This window comes from Vigna unguiculata, unplaced genomic scaffold (genome assembly GCF_037176805.1).
Source record: "Vigna unguiculata cultivar grain cowpea cultivar isolate G323 ecotype 2 unplaced genomic scaffold, ASM3717680v1 ptg000429l, whole genome shotgun sequence".
Classification (NCBI taxonomy): Eukaryota; Viridiplantae; Streptophyta; class Magnoliopsida; order Fabales; family Fabaceae; genus Vigna; species Vigna unguiculata.
In genome coordinates, this window is record NW_028197064.1 from 19,350 (window position 1) to 35,000 (window position 15,651).

At 44.6% G+C, this 15,651-nt stretch overlaps 1 non-coding gene across 1 annotated transcript; it reads left to right on the plus strand.

The window, feature by feature from the left end:
• The first annotated feature begins 1,891 nt into the window (after positions 1-1,891).
• Positions 1,892-1,964, plus strand: TRNAK-UUU (transfer RNA lysine (anticodon UUU)). Its single transcript has one exon. It is a non-coding gene; the product is annotated as a tRNA-Lys (tRNA).
• Positions 1,965-15,651: the final 13,687 nt, after the last annotated feature.

A 15,651-nucleotide genomic window follows, 5' to 3' on the forward strand; every position in this document is an offset into this window, starting at 1 on the left:
CCACCCGATCGATGAAGACTCGAACCGAACAGTGATCAAATCGACTGACTTTGGAGAGTCAATCCTCAGGGCAAGCCAAAGGAAGGACGGGATAGAGCTCAAAGACAGGCTGAAGGCAGAGAAGGATAGACGAGACAAGGAAGCAAAGGAGAAAAGAAAGATCGGAATAGAATAGAGGTAACGGTGGAACGAACGGTAGACCCAACTCTGTATACTTAGCCGGAAGCAGGGCGTTCCACCGATTCCACTGAGGGAGAAAGCCTTTCCCGTATCTATACCTGATCTGCTAATTTCTATCCGGTAGACTTGGTAAGGTAAAAGGGCCCCGACTTATTTGATTTCCAGAATTCGAGTTCGACCGCAGCTGCCCCTTTTGTGTTTTGGGGGGATCAAGTTCCTTGCCAACTATCGACCCCGATCTCTTTTCATTTTTGGTATTACTAGCCTAGCCTTCGTAAATCACACTAAAGCAGAGCACCCAACTATGGCAAGGCCCCCTTAAGTAAGGGTTAGGTTAGTCAATCCGGCCCGAGACGCGTTCGTTGACAAAACCGCCGTAGGAATGGAGACCTTTCAATAGAGCGGAGGCGAACTGATCAACGAGAAAGAGGCCCTACTCACTACAAACGAATACACCACAAGATCGAACTGCACTCATGCCTCTCCCGCATCAAGTTGACCGACCCCCTACGTAGTTCTTCTATCAATCATGTACGTAGGTAGGGTCCTCCATTCTGATTGGTATATCATGAAAAAAGCCATTTGCACCAGGCGCACTGCGCTTTCCCTTGCCTAGATGTTCGCCTTTCTAAGTCAAGTAATGGTGACCCGCCGAAGACTGGAGCCTCAAAACATGTTGACGAAGACCCCCGAACTGAGGGTTCGATCAGTAGAGGGGACGACTTTCCCTCCCCGGAAGAAGAATAGCCCCGCTCTCTAGCCGACTGATCCCGTGGATCATATAACTGGGAGGGAACGTGTCACATTAGAGGTGAACGATAATTACCACGATGAGGCTGGTCCCTCTTTGATTTTAGTAGACTAAGCTATTCATATGAATGCCGGGCTCTTTCTTTCACTGCTAACCCCAATAAGTCAGTTTCTTAATGCTGATATTTTATGTTTCGTCGAGCCCCGAGCTTGTGGTCCTCCTTTGAGTGTGGGTTCCATTGGATGAATCTCTCAAGTCAAGGTTCACGTACATAGCAGCAAGAATGGTGCAGCGCCTCTTTCTCGTTCTCGCTCGGGAGCCAAAACGAACACGCCTGCTACCTACTGTACTGGACCTTCGACCAGGCATTCTACCCTTGTCGAATCGGAACCAACCACCACTGTATTGCGCTCGAACAGTTGAGCGGCCGCCGGCCAGCAACTTCCGTACTGTACACAGATATAGATTCATTCTTCGTACCTGGTCCAACTTCACAACCCTTCGCGGGTTGGTAAGAAGTCAGTCTTGTTTGGTAAGACTCTATTGAACAAAGCAAAGAAAAGAGAGTGCTCGACCGGAACAACGGCCAACAAAGACCGTAATTACATAGATAACTGCTCCTCCCTTTCTCCGGCTTTAAGGCGAACCGTATGGCGGCCGGAAAGAAAAGAAAGACGACCTCCTCACCTTCTCGTAGATGGTGTCAGTGAGAGCAACTTTAGTATCCCCCGTTGACCTTCTTTTGTAGATAGAATCTTCAATGAGTGGAAACAACTTACTAATAAAGGTGCGCTTGTTGAGTAAGGCCGTTTTCTTGCAGGAGTGCTAACGCGCGCCCTTATTCTTCGCTTGCTCCGCAGTACGAGCCTCATACAGAGCTGCGCCCCTTTAATATGATGAGAAGAGGGGCCGCCCTCTTTTCTGCACCAATCTTTATTTACTACTATCTATCTTTTTTGGGGGTGTATAGCTCAGTTGGTAGAGCATTGGGCTTTTAACCTAATGGTCGCAGGTTCAAGTCCTGCTATACCCAAACAAACCTACCTTACACTATACCTATTCATTAATAAGGATGCGTAGTAACGTTCAAAGATCACTCTTTGGCCTTTAGACTCGCTTCAGCGACTTCGCCCTTTAAGTGAGAAGGGGGTGAGGTAAGGAGTAGTATAAGAGTGGCTCGGTCATCCATAGGCCTCTCCTTATTGGATTCATTCTATTCTATAGGGCGGGGCTGCAGACCAACAATCCAGCAAAAGGGCTTAAAAGCTCCTTTATCAAACCTTCCCCTTTTCAAAAAAAGAAGGTCAGCATCAAAGCCCAGCAAACCCAACCTATACAAAGAGCTCTTTTCAGCCCCTACTCCTAACAAGTGAAAGTAGCTGGCACCCACCATACCTTGCTTCGTGCCCTCGGTTTACTTCACTGGGGCTCTCTTCCCTTGGAACCAGGTATGACAGTTTACTTCTTTTTCTTCACTGACAGCATCCCAATGAAGATGTTCTTTTGTAACTGCCAGGGAGCTGGATCTAATGAATTGATCATAAAATGGAGAGATTTGGTTAACGGGAATGATCGTGGTACTCATTGAAACCCGAACTCAGAGTCGACGAGCATGAAGCAGAACCATCTGAGCACACCGAGCGGCGCATCAAGCAAATAAAGAAGGAGGGAAAGCATCGAATGGGATGTGGGAAGCGAGCTTACCGGTCTTTGCTATGGATCTTTCCCCTCGCTATAGCTACCATGTTCAGTGCCCAAACATAGATATGCCTACCTACATCTTATCTTACTACACCCACTCACCGCTCTTGGAGGTATATGAGACAGACTACGCGCTAACAGCTTTAGCAACAAGGCTATAGGCTAAACAACTAAAAAAGCAAGCATTGAAAGACGCTCACCTAGTGCATTCACCCTAAGGGAAAGTTCCTGAGTCAGTCAACTCAATTACAATCAATCAAAGAAGAGCACTATAAGCTTTCTACGCGCACCCTACGTACATAACTCCGCGATAGGACAGCAAAGGAGACACTAAATACACGCACTACAGAAGAAGCTATGTGATCAACGCGAGAAGCCTAATTGCATTTAGGAAGGAACGCATGCGCATTGGCTAGAGCAGTCACTTCCGGAGTTAGCTCTGCAGATGAAGCAAGCAAAGGCAGAAGGTTGAAAATCCACTCTTGCACAGAGCCTCTTACTCGCCAAGTGGATAGGCAGCAAGCACAACTGGATCTCCTCATCTACGATGCCTCCTTCTTCCATATGTCCGGAAGCCTTATCTTCGTCTCAGAACTCAAGCCCCTTCCCTTTACTCCATAGGGCATTCGACTATTCCCATTCACTCTATCTACTTTGGCTAATAATCTTAAATATCTGGTCATTGGCCCAAGGTCAGCTCTTGTCTATGAAAGTAAGTTCCTTCTCGGTTTCGCATGCCAATTGGCAACTGCTCTATTTCGTATCATCCCACCCAGAGGGAAAGATATGAGGTAATTTATTCATTAATAAAATTTCATTGCCTTAGTTACCAGGAAAGATCTGATGTGAACAAAAGAAGATCATGGTTGAATGCTCACAAGACATGTGACATTGGTTTAAGTTGAATCGACTGTGAACGAATGGGTTAAGCGAAAAAGGGCGTTGATCCAGGATTCGATTCGAGGCTTGACCAATCCGGAAGTTGCTGAAAGAGAAGCGGAAAGGGACATCTTGAACTCAGGGGGAAGGGACGCTAACAAGTACTAAAAAAAGACTTTCCACAAGCTCGATCTTCTATTCAAGGATTCTTCTGCCTCACAAGTACCGGGCGATCCCGACCGCACCGATGCGGCTTAACCATCGTTTATCCACAGATCTTACTTTGAAACAACTTGGAGGGGAAGGCATCCCTTAGAAGCTGCATGAGCACTTTTACCAAAGAATGTAGGGAATAGCTAAATAAAAGGAGCATTACTTCGAACCAACCAGAAAGAAATCCAATTTGGAGTACTAACCAAAGGAGCATAAGCGGAAACGTAGAAAGACCAAAAACCCAGCCTCTTGCTGAACGAGATTATCATTCTCTTTTCCAAGCCCGGTTATTGAACCTATGCTCTACTCAATCCCAAGTACCCGTATACGCTACCTTCCTTGATCGACCCAGAATGTACTATCTCTAGCCGTGAATTCACTACACGAACATTTAACATATGAAAGATAAACGAGATCCATTGCACAAGTATGCTATTTCAATCAGTCCATGCTATCCGCTACACAGGGTTATTCAATTCCGTTTGATTCAAGACAAGCAGGAACGCTTCAAATAGACTACAGTGGACATATTCTATTATTCAGAGAGCCGCATAGACCCTCGATTTAGTTTAGAAACAAGAAGATTACAGCCTAGTAGTAGGTGGAGGCACTAAGTAGCCAAAGGGTATGACGAAAGGCTACAGCTATGCATAGGAAGTCTCAGTTAATGGGATGCCGGGTTCCCTTTGAGTGTAGAAAAGCTGCTGCTCGATTTGAATTGAGGCTTCGCTTCCAATCGCCATAGTGAAACTTCTGATTAGCCCTACTCTACTAGATTAGCCATAGCTAATTCGATAAAGGAGGGGTGAAAGACTAAAATTTCGATATATGTAGAAAGGGCACGACCTTTTTAGAAACAAAGACTACGAGACTTTTATCCATCCACTGTTACAAGAATGGTATGTGCCTCCATTAGGAAGAGAGGGAGAATGTGACTCAGTTTCGGTTGAAGTTGGCTTGCTGGATCTTGGAGTTGAACGTGAATAATTGTGAGAAATTACCCCCTTGTGTATACTTCTGTTCCTAAGGGAAGGGGCTTACTCATATATATAATATAAAAAAGAAAGTTTGCACTTAATCTATTAAGGCCAATCTTCTGATCCTCAACTATTCTCAACCCTCGGAGTCTAAAAAAAAAGATGTGTATCTTGCTATTGGTATCAATCGGTCCTCTCTTTCCTTTTGGTGGCGCATGCTTAGATTACCCTTATTCTTCATCTTCTCTACCCTTCGGTTGCTTAGGGCGCCCTGAGGGATTCGCCTCTAGGAGAATAGTTATTGATCACATAGCTTGGGTACTAGAAGTTGCTGATCGTATCATTCGGGCAGAGCCTGGGTCCCTTTGTATTATGTATAGCGCAGCTCCCTCTTTCTTTTGCTAGTTTTGTTCCGATCGATGAAGGAAACTCGGTAGCGCGCGGATTCGTTTTCCTATTTCACTGGGATCGGTCCTAAGGCGCGTGCTTCAATTCAATATTGTCTTGATTGGCAGTCGCTCTTCTGTATTTTGAATCTTCAGAGATACCCTTAGAGTTCTGTCCTGAATTGGAGGGTTGTTGAGTCAAGTCAAGAAGAATAAAAAGAAAGTCCCACAAAGGAATCTTGGACAATGGGCACAAGTCTTTATTAAAGAATTAGTATCTCCATTATAATTAGCATTTCTATCAGCTCTGCTCTTTTGTCTCCTGAATATCATCTCGAGACCCAAACAACGAGATCCGGATTGGAACCAACGCATATTCAAAGCTTATGGCCCTTCAATACAACCCCCCTCTGTATAAAACCGTAAGTGAGCGGTGCGAGTCTACAAAGAAGACTTTCCATCTTCCTTCTTTGGCGCTGCTGGAGATGCCCCACAAGGCCTTCTTTCTCAAGATTTCATTTTTCGCCGCGGTGAACAAAAGGAAGCAACGCCGCTACAAGCAATAGAAAGCCACGTTTATTAATCCATTTCAGTAGGTGGCGGTGTACACTAGGTATCAACAAAGGACGCTTTCTCTCACCCAGCCCTTTGGAGGTGTTCACTCTTCGCCTTCGGCTTTCTATTGAATGATCCATCTGGTGTGCTATTTATACTCCGTCAGTGAGGGCTTCTCCCTTTTCAATCTACATGGCATACGTACACGAATGAATATTCAAACTCATCGACTCGGCTCAAAGCATATGATCAAAGCTCTAGTGGCGCACATAGCAATATCAGAATAGAATTCTCGTCGGCCTGACCGGCAGTAATAGCGAACTAACACTGTTCTAATAGAAAGGGGGAGTCCCTCTTTGCGGTAGATAACGCAACCGAACACAAAATGATTCGGTCTCGCAAAGCATCTGGGCGAGCCCCTCCCTACTAAGCATACGTTTATTACCAGATCCGATAACAGCGATTCTCCGTCTCTGACCAGGAGGTATCACATCTACAGACATTAGCCCCAAATGCTAGCTCGCATTATGAATTAATAGTAAGTCGCTACATCATGCTTTTGAGGAAGCTATTCGGGCTTACCCGCCTCCTATTTATCAATTCTTTCCGTTTGATGGGCGTGCTCTTGTTTCTAGGTTTGGATGTTCTTTAAGGGTCTACTAGATTACGTCAATACATGAATCTCATCTTTCCAATCTCTTTCTTCTTTACCCGCTCATTCCTCTGACTTTATGCCTTCTATTCGGCTCCTACCCTACCAAGTCCGACCGGGGGTTAACTTTTCGTTATCAACTGCTTTCTTACTTTAAAATGTTGTATCATGGGCTTGAGGTATCACCGCCTACGAGTATAGATTTCCCGTTCGGTACACATACCCGAAGGATAGAACCTCTCGCCTCTTCTGTGGAAGCATCCTTAGGGAGGTCAAGTCCATATAATAGGACTAGCCACAAGTACTGAGACAATATCTAAAATATTTGCAATTCTTCACTTTTTTTATTTTAACCCAGTTCCGGGAATCAGGCAAGTAAGATCTTTAACACAAGCTTGGCACCTAGGAATAGGCGTTTTATGGATGATTCAAGCCCTGCACACTCAAAGGCGAGAACGAAGTAGCGATTGCTCGTCCAAATGGGTTACCACCAAATCAAGAAAAATAAAAATTATATGTATTGAATTTATACCTCAATCAGCCCTTTAACACCTTCGAAAGAAAAAAGAAGGAAAGCACCCATCTCAAGTGCCTTGCTTCCTCTCCTTATCAGTCGAGCTATTTCATTCCTTCTTTTTTCCAAAGCAGGGTTAGCGTGAAAGGGTGAGTTGACTCGGGAAAGAGTTATGAGTTAGCTTCGGGATATGGCCTTTGCCTCGGATTATCCCATAAATTGGAACTGTTGATGCATGGGAGGGAATAAGAAGAAGAGGAACGTAGTAACTCGACTGTAAGGAGAGGAACGAAGAGAGAAGAAAGATCCTGATTTTATCAATGAATAACTTGCGTCAGATAAAAAGAAAGCAAAGAAACCTGCATTAACCCAGGATTTTTCAAAGCAATACCGGTAGCTAAGGGCTTTGAAGTTGTTGCTTAACACATCCTATTCGAACAATCAAGATAAAGGGGCTTTTAAGTAAGGATTCCCGGGGGTTTCTCAGAGAAATTCCGATAGACTATTAAGGAGAAAATAACTGTAAGGAAGATTGCCGGATTGATTTATAATTTAGTAAGGAAAGCCAGGGGATTTCTATCAAGGGCAGCTATGTCAGGGATGCTCGTCCGAAGAAAGTGAAGATATCCAGGGAGATTCATAGGGGCGTATCAGGAATTGGCCTCTTATTAGGACTCTACCACTCCTATGGAAAGGTATTCCAAGGAAGCATCAATCAATATGCGGGAACCCGAATTCAAAAGAAGAAAGCCTTCATGCATCCAGGGGAGCTACACCCATCTCACTAACAGGATAAACCGGATAGACAAGTCCTTATTTTAGAGATTCAGTCCCAGGTTTTCTGAGAGCAGCGGAGCAAGAAGAAGATACGGCTACTTCCCAAGCATCCTAGTAATCTAGTCTGCAAAAAAGCAGCTAAAAGCGACGTCCCAGTCTTGAGACCTGATCAATCCCATGAATTCTCAATCCTTATGCTTATCAGTCTTCGTTACTCGGATTACAGTCGAGCTATTTTGTGTGTGATTGTCTATTTTAAGATCATATTGGAAACCTGGGATATGCCCATAGGGAAACCTATATTATTAACATGTTTGGCAGGAACGTACCTATCGTCATATCTGAGGGGACCCTATCTCCGGTCTCAGCAAGCTATGGGATATAACAAGGAATGCACCTTCCTCTTTGGAGGCAGGGTCAGTCATTCTGCTTTGGTTCTGCTGTTAACCACAACTAACATGACTTAACCAAGTCAGATGGCCTCTATTCTTTTTCTTTTTTTAACTCCTTTCCTAATGTTTTGTTTGGGAAATCTCACTCACTACACACAATCTATATGATATGTGTGATGCCGACACCTAAGATAGAGAGAGTTACGACGACTATAATCAGAAGAAGAGGTTATGAAGTAACTCGACTGATAAGGAGAGGAAAGACCTCGGGCATTGAATCTCTGGCCTTAGCCTGCCTACCAGTCTTGATCTCTTGCAAGAACAAAGGGAAGCACTAAGAAACTATTTCAGCATGCAATTGGCAGAAATTATTCACTCGGATGCTCTCACAGCGATGCTGAAAAGGTCATCTCTACTCTGGCTCAACACTTCCCTTACTTACGCGAAAGAATCATCCTCAGAAAACAAGCATCCCGGATGGTTGAGCTCAAGCGAAGCACCCTGAGAGCAAGAAGTTCGATCAATTCTGCCAAAGCCTCTCAGTCTACTGCTTCTGAAAAGACTTCTTACTACTCTAGTTAGGAAGTATAGTTTCAATATGGGCTTCTATCTTATTTGTTCTCCTCTGCTTACAAACTGGGTAAGAAGAAGTAGAAATCTGCAGTTAAGATGAATGCAAGAATCGGATCTGAGCTCCCCCGGCTCTACGACCCCGCAAGGCACTACTGTAGAGCTCTTTGGGCGAGACTTTCTCGATCACAGCTTCTCACTGACAGACTAGCAATTCAAGAACAGCTTCTTTCTCTTACGCAATTTAGACTCTCCACAACAATCTGTATTTCGAAACAAGGAAAAGGATTCTCGACATGCTATGCAAGGCGGCAGGTGCTACTTCCTGTTAGACGAAGCTTAATGTGTTTTCTATTGGACTTGGTTGAGTTGAAGAAGAAAAGAGAGTGAGTTTGATTCCTTTCTCACTGAGGAAACTTGGCAAAGGTTTCCAAGCCGTAGTCCAAGAGGCAAAGGTTGTTTGCCTTGCTTTCAAACTGACTTGCCTTATCCTATTGGGTGAAAGTACTATTACTGCTATACCCGTCTACCCGGTCTTACTGTGAGCCCTCCCACTCTTGGAAGAAGTCACACCTTAGACACGGTAGGTCAGATTAGAACTGAAAGGCCCTTAGACCATTACACAATGGAGCACTTGCTTACACCACTAGTTAGAGAACTGGGGAAGGGGGAAGAAAGGAGCAACTTAGATCTCCACCGTCCTCCTTATGTGATGCTTACTAATCCAGCGGATCCCTCACCAGATGCTTAGTCAGAGCCATTCTCCTTGTGCTTTGATAGACTACTATAATAGACTCTTTAGGAGAAACATTCTCCGCTTCGGCTTGCCTCTGGAAGCTCTATTGTTAGACAGACCTTAGCGGACTACTTATTTGAAGCTTGACTTGTTCTCAGGATCTAAACTGACTGGAAAGAAGAAGCATTAACGGATGAAAGTAAGGATGGAAAAAAAGAGGCTGTTAGCTCTTGCTTTGCCTCGGATGCGGCACCCTCTATTCCTAAACTAGAGAGCGTCAGGGATGCTTTGGAATAAGCTAAGCTCTTCCAGTGAGAGTGGCCTATCCACTGCGCCGATCCCTTTTTTATTCTTATCAGCGGGATAGGGAACTAGTCCTCTGCGATTGCACGACCTTTCCTCACCAGCAGAAAATAAAAACAATCCAACGCCTAGAGTTTCTTTTTAGGCAGCCTAATTCTTTCTCCCTAAACATATAGAAAGAGGAGTAACGACGGGACAGGTCACGACTACGTGTTTGACTCCGGCCAGAGAGTTCTTTTGTCCAACTACTACTCCAACTCTATAGAAAAGACAGTCAGGCCTCTCCCTTGAGCCCCGGGAGGACAGGTTATATTCAGAATAAGAAAAAGATTCCAGCAAGAAAACGGATGGCAATCAACGGCTTTATAAAGCTCAAGGAGTTGCTTGTTGGCTGGGAAGCGAAGAAAGAACGTAAGCACGCCAGTGGGTGTCTTTCGCATGTTGCCATTCCAGAGGTGAAAGTACACTTTCTTTATTCTTTATTAAATTTCTGGCATAAGAGGGCTTTTATCTTTGCTCTTTTAGCGGAATAAGAGCAGTTTGGTAAGATTATAATATAGGTCAGAAAGAATCAAATGTCCCTAGTATCAGGAAAGAGGGTGCACATTCATAGGCCAATCTGTTTTCTTGCCCGTTCCCAGGAAAGGTATGAAAGACGCCTATTCTTCAGGCAAGGAGCGCTTCCTATATAGAATATGTCCGAACTTCTTTCCCCGTACCGGACCGCAGCAGCTAAAGGACGTGCCACTGGACGAGGATTTCTTTCATTTTTGTTAATATTCTATGAGCGCGTTCTCCTCTTTTGAAAGAAAGATGTAAAGTGTGGTCTTCTCGTCACTCTTCGGGATGCTAAAGAAATAGTCGGTATTGATTCGATTCTTCCATGGGATATGGGTTTACATGGCGGGGACTCCCAACTTATTGAATAGGTGACGATGGTCGAGGAATAGGCCTTGGCAACAGCAAGCCTTTCTCCTTTCTTTTCGTTTGTTTATTCCACATGACTACTCGAGGGTTCCAAAAAGGGTAGTGTGAGGCTAGCAAATGTCGTCTTACGATCATGATACTCGGAGCCTTAAGTGAGCTCCCGCTAGGCTAGGTTAGGTGTAGCAACCTGACGACACGAAAGGTTTCGAATCTTCAATGCTACTCCTAAACAGTAAAGAGGAAGGCTTGGACCAGCTCCTTAATTTGTAGGCGAGAAGCTCTTTGTTCGAGTTGACTGTGTGATTGTGGTTTTATTTATGGCAACCGGAAACCTTTTCCTGAATTGAGAATGAGTAGAAGCTTGACAGGGGTTTATGGGATGGATGCGGGAAAGAACTCCCCTTTTGCAAAGCAAGGTTTCACCCTCTGATTACACTTTTTTTTTTTTAGGGATGGGATCTTCTGCCTAGATTAGATCTCTCACGGGATTCATCTGGCATTTCTGGATGGACTGGCATTGAGCATGTCATTCCGGACTTCGCTATTCTCACAGTCAGATCGGACATTGAAATCTGAAGTAAACTATCAAGACAGGACTGTCTTATCTATTTTATTTGCTGACAGTTGTATTCTCTCTCCTATTAGCTGTCAGTTGCAATATTGACTTTTTTGTCTTATCTTCTTTCTGAACATCTTACCTTCCTTGTCTTAGCGGTGCAGATCTTCTTTATGCTTTAAGTGGATCTTCCATGTGCCAATCAAAGAGAACGAAGTGCACTACACTTAGCTCTCTAGGTTAACGTCCAATCCTGTCCACCTAGCATCCCACCTTCCCCAAGTTTTAGTATTGGGCACCAGGTCTTTCGATGAGCTTACTAGAGGGAGAGAGATCGATTAGCCGTGAAGGGGCCCCTTGCCCACTCCCCTTCCCCCCATTTCCGGGGGCCTCGTCCTCTTCAGGTAGGAGAGACTACACCTTTCAAAAGGAGAAACTTAGAAAACAAAGAGAATCAAAAAGGCCATCATTAATGCGAACAAGGCAATAGCCTCGGTTAGAGCAAAGCCCAGGATTGCATATCCGAATAACTGTTTTGCCAATGATGGATTTCTTGCCACGGAATGAATTAATGAACTGAATACGTTTCCAATACCTACAGCAGCTCCCGCTGAAGCAATTGTAGCAGCTCCGGCACCCATTGATTTTGCACCTTCTAACATCTCGAATTGAGAAAGTCTCGTCACGCTCTTTCATTCACGATTTTATGTTCTCGTCGCTTCTTCCCCTCGTTCCTTTTCTCTTGGACATCTCACTTTAGGAAGCAAAGGCAAGCAGACTAGGCGGCAGAGGTTGTCTTCGCGGAAGGGGAAGAGTAGGAGGCTTTGAGTCGGGCATCAAAACTCGGCGTAGATAGAAAGTCCGCTACCCATTCAAGCAGCTTGTAAGGCTACAGTACTGCTTCATATAAGATGTACCAAGGACAAGTCAGATAGTGCACATTACTAGTGGGATAACTTTAGACTTATGTCTCACTCTTCTGGATAGCACAGGAAAGAGAAAGAAGACTAAGCAGACGATTCGGTGGGGCCTCACTTCAGGGGGAACATAGGCAAGGAAAATCCTGTCTCACTAGATCTATTGCTGGGGGCTAAAGCACAGGTTTACCCGCTAGTGGGTTTTTCTCTTTCATCGGTTCTGGAACGGGTCTGACTGGAACATCGCTGTCACGAACAGCGTAAACTGAGTATGGGTAGTCTAACTACTCATGCTAGTAGTTTATCTACTAGATGCTCTATAACTCACTAGAAAATAAGATTCTAAACTGGATTGACTCGGCCGATGAACCAACCTCACCAGGGACGCAAAAGGTAGACCCAGTGGACTGACTACTATAGCTGGTACTCCAAAAAGGGAAGGTAACATGCCGGGACGGCGAAAACGAGAAGAAGGATCAAAACATCGAAAGCCTTTCTGAGCCAGAGAATTGGACGTGTGATCCATAATAGAAGAGCCTTTTAGCGTAGCGGCGAAACGTGCCTGCTCTACGATCAAAGAATTTTTTGAATTGATAAGTATTCATGAGTGCATATACGTGGGCCTCCGGTCCTCGGACCTCAGTGTCCCTTTTGTCTTCCTCGTAGGGCGGCTCCTCGCCGTAGCCTGCTATCTCCTCCAACTCGTCATAGAATGAGGCCATGTTCACACCGCTTCGCCCCTTTATTGATTGACTGGATTGGCTGGCTTAAGAATGGAAGGCTCTTCAAGGCAATGAAATTTTTGGTTCCAGTTGTGCGGTTGAAAATACATACGAAAAGGAAGAAAGAATAAGGCAAAGATCAGAGAATAGCTAACTCGTGTTGACGAAAGAATGCTTCGGTGGCTGTAGCTAATACAAGGAAAGCGAGTAGGAATTACGACACCAAGAGCTCGTTCACCTTCAGACCAAGAACTCAAAGAGCGAGAGCGAGCCACGTAATCCACATACTAATCAATCTTACTGATACTGAATGATAGCAAAACAAATAGATCAATAGAAAGACGAATAGATAGAAAAATGATTCAAACACTAGAGCATAATCCAAAAAAAGAAAAAAGAAATGCCTTGAGCATTGAAGCCGGAAGGAAAGCCATTAAGCAAGCCCCTAACTCCATACTCTATTTCCTGCCTTTGCCCTCTCAAGCAAGATAAATTGAACCAAATGCAATCAATCGTCAGACCGCCGGAAGTCACTCTTTCTCTTTTCCAGGCATACAATCAACACTTCTTTCATTCAAAGGTAGGTGTATAAGCCCTTATATTGATCGATTCGCCTAAACGAGTTTCACAAATTCGTTAAGGACACAACCCTAACTAATATGAAAGGCTATGGATATAGTCTACATCGGCTAGTCATAGGAAGAATAAAAAGACCAGCGTTAGGCCTCTTCAGCTAATAGATGTGTCAAAGACCGTTGCCAGGTTCAAGCTACTGAGGGTTCACTTGAACCTGGCAATTAGACCCAAGTGAGAAATGGAGAAAAGAAAGCAATAAGATAAAAGAGGGGAAAGACCTGAACACCCTCGGCGTTCTGCGCACAAAGGGGGAGCACACTTATACACTTATAGCGACAGAAGTGAGAGAGCGGGATTGAGAGGACCCCGTGGGGCTCGAGGAAAGAGCTGAGACTCTGCAAAATAAAAAAAATGGAAATGAGATCAAAGGTAACGATATACCTCTCATGTCAAGGGTAATGAATGGCAGAAGAGTAGTCCAGAGAAACCCAGCGCTTCCATTCGGAAGGTTTGGCTTGAGAAGAACATACTGTAACTCCCACTTTTTCAGCCCCTGGCATCTCCAAGCTTTGGGACGAAGCTGGACTAAGACTCTTTTCGTTGGGTTGCCTTTCCGGTAAGAGAGTAAGCGTATGAAGAAGAGTTCATAGGCGGATCGAACTCCAAGCAAAGTTTAAAGCGGTAAGGCATTCAATTAATTAGGCTGTGGTCAATCTTCAGATATGGAATAGGTACCAAACCGGAGTCAGAGTCAGCTGCGGCATTTCATTCAGTCAGCTTGGCTTTTTATCTAGTTTGCCTTTTCCTTGGCGCCCTTCTTTAGTCAATCTCGCATTGGTCCATTCCGGTCTTCAGTCAGTCAAGTCAGTGTGCACCAAGCAAGTAAGCAAGCCAGTGAATTGATCCGAGGGTGAATAGACTAAGGTAGTGAAGTCATCCTAGCTCAATGCTTTCCTATCTGGTCCTGGAGCCTTCAATTAAAAAAAGACCTTACGGAACGGAAAAATGGAATCCTCTGAGATAGGTTGAGAAAGCGCGTTAATATCCTGTTGAGAAGTCATCTTGCCACTAAGATAAGGATCTAAATCAAATAATATTAGGAATGATGGTCAGTAGTAAAGAGGTTCTGGTAATCTCGCACGATGTGGCCGCCAAGGATATTGGTGTGATTCAATATCCAATTTCCAGTCCTAAAGGGCTCAAATCCTATGACGCCTTCCGCGTTTAAGGGTGGATAACTGAAATGAATAGTCTTGGACTCCCCTTTTTTTAAAATCCAACTGATACGGGATTTAATAAACAAAAAGTCCTCTTCCCCCAGAGTTCAATGTGTTAGGCGGAATCGCATATGAGGCAAGGTTTTTCTCCCTTAACCTCTTTTTTTCCCACCAATCAGCCGGGACATAGTCAAGGAGGGGAACTGCAAGTAAAGTAAGCACATATGTCATTCTCTTCCTCTTATCTAGCTAACCCTATTTTTTTTGTTTTGAAAGGCTTTCATTCAGGTTGTGTTGTCCTCCCTCCGGTCGCCTTGATGAATAGCATTTATGACAGGAATTTTTGGTTATACCCGGTATTCCCCCCTAACTCGATCTAAACCTGAAGTCTAGTAAGGACAGATTCACTCTTCAACTGTTATCTACGTGAAAACAGACTATCTTCGTCTTATGCGATCTACGAATATCATAATAGGTAAGTCAGAAGATTGTGTAACGATGAAATAGAATTCTCTCCCGGAAGTATGCTTTGCTGAATATCTGGTCGGTCTTCTTTCTTTCCTGATCTCAACCCGCTCATTGGTACTGAGGCTACTGTTCTCACCCTTTTATTTACGGAATGCTTTCTGAAGAACTGATCAGAGGTACGGCAGAGGAAGGGCTATTCTGACCAGATTGATGCGGATTGGATTCTCCGGTTTTTGCAAGAATACGGTGTTTGGAAAAAGACGGTCTTTGACAGGAATAGCCTTCACTGCCTTTCCTCTTTCTTTGCTGCATCTGAGATTACCGCCCCGTGGGTCCTATTCAAAGCATCGAGCTCGGTAGCGAGCCTCTTGTCCTTATCCCTGTCTACTTCAAATGGCTTAGAGAAAGGTCCCTTTTTCTTTTCGCATCTCGGATGCTTGGGAGTCTCCTTCTCGGCTTCAGAAGGACCGAAGGTTGGACTACGTTCAGGGATTGGGATTACTCTTTGTTCTCAGCCGCTAAAGGAAGAAGGATCTCTATCTCTGATCCAGTGGATGCTTGAAAGTGAGGTAAGCCGTGCTTTTCGGTAAGGGCTAATTCGAAGATCTTAGTGAATAGGGCACAGGACAGGGATCTCCTTGATCGAACTTTGAGCCACCCTGGACTTTGGCCAGGCCCCGGT